At 37.6% G+C, this 6,000-nt stretch overlaps 1 protein-coding gene across 8 annotated transcripts in view; it reads right to left on the reverse strand.

Moving 5' to 3' along the window:
* Positions 1 to 6,000, reverse strand: part of LOC113236336 (neurobeachin) — a 545,925-nt gene that overhangs the window by 461,904 nt on the left and 78,021 nt on the right. The window lies entirely within an intron of this gene.

The following is a 6,000-nucleotide window of genomic DNA, read 5'->3' on the forward strand; positions in this document are numbered from 1 at the left end:
TCTGTTTGTCAGTTTGTGTTCTATAAAAAAAAAGCCAGGATCGTGCTCTGTGGGAATCAGTAGTTTCTGCCTTACTCATTGAGATATTGTAGACTTTTAAAAATGATTTTGAATGATGAGACGAATAATTCTGAAATTAATCCGGAAAATTGTGATCAAACATAAAATCACCAATTACGAGCGTAAGATTATGAAGTTGAATTACAATGGTATAACGGTTTACAATTTTCCAAACAATGTGGTTAGTTCATTGACTAATCATAAATATTACTACAGACATAGTTGTTTTAATGACGTCCTTTTTTCATATCGACACGTATCAATAATCAAAACGAAGATACATATTTCTACTTTACTGTACAGAAAAATGCTTTTTTGCGTTCATTTGCATTGTTACAGACACCTTTCTTGTTCACTAATGAACGTTCTTAATTAATACACGTACTATTTCCATCAACACCACCTTCCAGTACACATAATTATAAATTATTGCTTTCCTCAATTATCTATTACGTAAAGAGAAATATTTAGTTTCTATTAGAATCAAGCATAAACTATTAGTACCAAATTAATATTGGCTTAGCAAACTTTGTTTACAACCGGTTAATACCGGATTTTGTCAGCTTGCACTGGATTTACCCGGTTACCCTGGATTTATGATTAAGTTTATTAGTTTAATATATTATATATAATATTGATTAACATTAATAATCTAACACAAGATTTGGATGAAACTAAGTAATAAATCTACGTTACTGTAACGGTATTAGTACGGTGATATAACGTAGTAGCCAACTAATAACTTGACACACGCAAATGAAGGATCTTTCACTGTTTCTCTTTTATAAATTTGTACTATATTTTGTACATTCAAAATGAATAGACATTTCTAGTTTTAAAGTTACTCTAATTTAATTAATTTGCCCGATCAACTTGTTAAAACTCCGAAAACGAATTATCTGGATCGTCTTTGAAGATACTCGAGTGATGAATTTATTTATCTTTCCAAACGTAGCAACCTGCCAGAATCATTAAAGAGTCTGCACATCATTCGACCGCACTAATTGAAAGCATCTTCCGACTTCGAGACGAAAACAACTTAAACTTGCTTAGAAGCAGATAAATGAGCAGAGCAGCGCAATCGCCCCGCTAAGGAACAGATACTTCAAAACTTTCACAGTTTCAGCTATGTATAGTGAAAAGAAAGTCTGGCACCCGATTTGAAGCTAAGAAATAATAACAGACAGGCTTTATCACCCTGATAGATGCCCTGTCAAACAACGCAACGCTCAAAGCATTACTCGAAAGAAATGCCCCCTGATGGATCGAGTGTCAGTGCAAACAGCCGCCAGGGACAACAAAGAGAGCGCGATAAAAAAACTGAGCCATACGTGTCGGTATATTAGCTCACGTACGTAACTCAGCGAAACTAGGCGGAATAACCAGCACACCCATTGTTGGAGAACCTTGTAAATCAACGCAGGAGGTGCGTGAGGCATTAAATAAAGAGTGGCGGAGGTTATGGCCCGTGAACAGGTTGTAAAAATGGTGATTTTATTGGGGTCGCGCACGTATGAAGAAGGCTTGCGGAGGTTCGCGGGCCAGGTGAAACGCTCGCGATAAATAATACTGCCTTTGGCGAGTGACGCGTGCTACACTCGGTGCGCTGAGCAGCACTTTTCTGAAGAAACTTTTTCACTGCCGATTTCTTTCTCCGCATGGTTAAGAGTATTAAAAACGAAACGTTGAAACAGTTCTCTCGCTCCCACCGAATAGAATCCCTTCATGAATTAGAAAAAGTTGGCCGTTTGCTCACGTTGCAGTTGGGAAGAAAGTGCAAAACTAAGCGGCGATTCACGCGTCTTAATTGGAACAAACTCGGCGGAAGTTGGCGCGCGCACAAAGGCGGTCGACTCGACAAAAACTGCCAACAGCACCTTAATTTTGCCACGTTCGGGTGCTATATGATTTAGTGGAGAGAATTTGTCACGACTCGGCGTCTAACAGTTGCTGAATCAAATATTACACTCGGATGCCAACGCAGATCGTTTCCATTCTGCTCGTTCCGATAACTTTCGCAATATCACGGATGTAGAATTAGACAGAGTCAGCGATAAAACATAAAAGAAAATTATGGATCATCTATGGAATGAACGTCGCGATAGATGCGAGATATCTCAACCTTATCTACATAAATACTGTCAGACGATGATTTATACCGTGCGTCAAGAGTTTGAGAGGCGCGTGACAAATGAGCTTGCGCTCCCCTCTGTGGTGCCTTCTAAACGTTAATCACAAATTTAAACTCGGTCGGGCTATCTCGAAGACTTAAATCTTGGCGAACGAAGTATAGATCCTTATTATCTTGTGCGCAAACAACTTTGTACCTCATTAATTTACAAGGGTTGCCGCTGAACGAGCTGTGATATTAAATTTGTAATTACTTGTTTTCTTGGTAGATTTGGTATAGATATCGGCTTTTGGAAGCCGGTATCTCAAGAGATTGCTCGCGCGCGTGGAGAAAGCACTCGGCTGTCAAATTTGCACTCATATAGGGTAAAACCGGGATAGATGCCCCACTTTTTGAAAGGGCTTCCTAATTTAAAAATTATTACTTTATCATGAATAATTCCTACGAATGTAACTAGTTTAATCTTTTACATTACATCAAGACTTGATTTCACTGATCTAACATTTACTGATTTTGAAGAAATTGACTTTTTGCAAACCTATTTTTTTGAGGATAGATGCCTACCTACATGGATAGATGCCACACGATGAAGATACTAAGAAGGATATGTGCCCTTTAGAATACAATTAGTAAAATTCATAATAAAATGTTTTATTTGTAATATTTAATATATTGTATATAGATACTACATCTTTAATAATAAATATATACGGATTTAAAGTTACTACCTACTTCACTCACTATTTTGTAGCTATCAAAACATTCTATACAAAAATGTTCGCTGTTTCAACTGTGAATACTTTGTCTTTTTGGTACTTTTACTTACTTTTAAACTAATATCATATACTTCTTTCTCACTAAAAAATACGTCTTTTTCACTAAAATAATGTATTTTATTTTTATTTTCTTTTCCTAACTTTCTTGTCTTGTCCTTTGCCCCTAACCACGCCTAAAATCGAGGCGACTATCCCATTCGATATGGATAGATGCCCTTTTATTGTTTAACTAAACTATATACAAAAGAGCGATTATTGACACCTAGGTGTGTAGTTAATGAACCAGTGTATAGTCATAATAAAAATAAAACGGAATTTATTATAATTTGCAAAGTCATGCGACAGTAAATATTTGCGTCTGAAATTTTGAAGCCTTTGTAGTTTTCGTCGCGCAGATAAACGTATGCACAACCTAAACGCGTCTATTCCATACGAAGCCCTGCAGGAACTTTGATGAGTGATATCTATACTCCTTATGTAAACTAATTATTCTTTGTTGCGATTTGGGGAAGTTAGGTTTTTTGAAAACGAGGCACCTATCCCAGTGCGGCATCTAGCCCGGGTTAACCCTAGAGCTGCGCAGAGGGCAACGAAGGCGAAGCCCCCGCTCGCACGCTATATGATTTGCTCTCAGAGCGATAATAAGTGAAATATCGTTGCCCTTTTCTATACAATGATTCTTACTTATTGATGGAAGCAAAGAATTAATTGAATGTATTACATTTTTGGCTGCGTTCGGGGTGATCTTTTTAATTCTCTGGATAAAGGATAAAAATGGCGTCAGGTGAGTTGGCGCTGCGGCGTACATCCGGAGACATCGCGATTTTGCATTCACTCAAGGAAAAATGCTCAAAAATACCTTTTTTCCTTTTTTATTGCGGTGTGCTCGAAAATTCAGGAGAAAAGAGTACGCTGTAAGTGTTTCTGCGTCGTTTAACGCGTAGTACGGCAAGCTCTCGACTAGTTTGTCGAGAGTGTTAAAGAAAGAAACTGACGACGAAAGAAAACTAATTCCTCCCGCCACAAATAGCGAACCGCCCTACGTGATTTTCATTTGTTATTATAGTTCAGACAAATAATTTCATTTGGTATATAAAGACAAGAGTTATTTTTATCAAAATTACCACATAACATTGGCACCATGAAAGTACCCACAAATGCAACAATTCCAACGTAAAAGGACGCCAAGAAAGCGATACGTGCAATATTTTTTTTGTACTGGACTTATTTGGTATACCTTTTAAAACAAATGTTTGGCACACCAAACTACCATAGGCCATAAAAGTAACGCGTCCCAAACAAAAAAAAAACGGTTAGGTATCCGGCGCCCTTTCCCTGAACCCTTTCTGGGACTGACCCTTAACGATTTATAGAGGTTCCCAAATGCAGTGGAAATACTAAATACATGACCTATGACGTTTTATAAAATTTACTTAACAGACGCGACCTTGTGCTACATGGAGAAGTAATCCCATATAAAATACCAATTACTGGTCGAAGACAAGTTCCACCTGCATTGGGAAAGCGTAATGATTAGCGCATTATATAGCTACAAATATAATTTCTTTAGATAAAATACAAGTATAGCATTAGTACGCTACGCTACTATTTTTACTGTATTAATATACAGTAAAAATGTAACAAAATACATAATAATAAATGTTGAATGTACACATCAAAGGTCGGGACAAAGAAATAAAGGTAGGTAAGGTAAATAATTAAAATTTTCCAGGCTCGTCACATCATACAGGAGCGTTCAATCAAAAAACATAAAGCAAAACGCGAAATCAACTTGTTACCTAAAATAGACGAAAAATACAAACAATTTTCATGCTCGCTGAATATAGAAGGTGTCTGCATTGACATCTGCATTGACAATGATTCTGCGCTATAGATTTTAGTTTAATAGGTTTTCATTTTATATGAAATTAGAATAAACTTCAGATTGAATTAACAACGATTTTAATAATCGTTTATGTGTTCGACAATCATCAATGTGAGGTACATAGTATAAAAAACGTTATGTCAATCGTGTACGTACAAACTAGATACGAACCAAAGAACAGGGGTCTACTATCGTACTCTATCCGATAATCCGATATCCGTCCGAACAATGACTGTCAAATAAGTAATACTCGACCAAATCAAAACACAATGTCAAGTGTGAAGCGTCATTCGCATCTGCGTTTTTTAATTTGGTCGAGTATTCCTTCTTTGACAGTATTTGTTTCGGACGGATGTCGGACAGAGAACGGGAGTAGATTCCCTGATCGCGCGTCTTCCGGAGAATTCTCGCGCAATCTTGGGAATTTCTACAGCTACACAATTGACAGTGTCTTATGCCATGGTTACAAAAAATTGCTTTCATTACGTTTGGCAACAACGTAAAGTGAGCCTAATAATGAAACCACCTTAACTTGAACCTCACCAGACATAAGCACACCACAAGTCAAATGACATGATTAAAAATCCTTTAAAGCATCTCACAGCGTTAGATGAATATAGATAATGTCGAGTTATTCCACACTCTTGTTTATTTTTCCTTTTTCATAATTCCAAGTGACGAGACGAACAAGTCTGCGTCTGGTAGTAAGCGCCACGCCTATCCGTAACAGTTGCAGTACCACTTAGAGCTTTTAACCGCAAAAATCTTAGAGACACTGCCACTGTGCCCATCACGCCGAGACATAAGTTGACAAGTCCCAGATGCTTGTAATTTCACCAGCACCCTTACCCTTCTAAGCCGGAACGCAGTAATGCTCACATTACTACTGCTTGGCGGCAGAAATAGGTAATGTGGCAGTACTTCCCTGGACGAACTCTTTCACAAGGAGCTCGAATGCTACTAAAACTAACTGTCTCTGGAACCATCAAGATGAGAAGCGTTTGTAAACACACGTCGTCGCATACGACGTGTGTTTACATTTAAAACATTGTAAACACCTATCAGATAATGTTGTGCCGAAGTTTCACCGTGGTGCACTGTTGGGCAAGAGTTTTTTTCTAATAAAATAAATGCCTTATACTGCCCTC

The sequence above is a fragment of the Hyposmocoma kahamanoa genome, unplaced genomic scaffold (genome assembly GCF_003589595.1).
Source record: "Hyposmocoma kahamanoa isolate Upper Pololo Valley unplaced genomic scaffold, ASM358959v1 91, whole genome shotgun sequence".
Lineage (NCBI taxonomy): Eukaryota > Metazoa > Arthropoda > Insecta > Lepidoptera > Cosmopterigidae > Hyposmocoma > Hyposmocoma kahamanoa.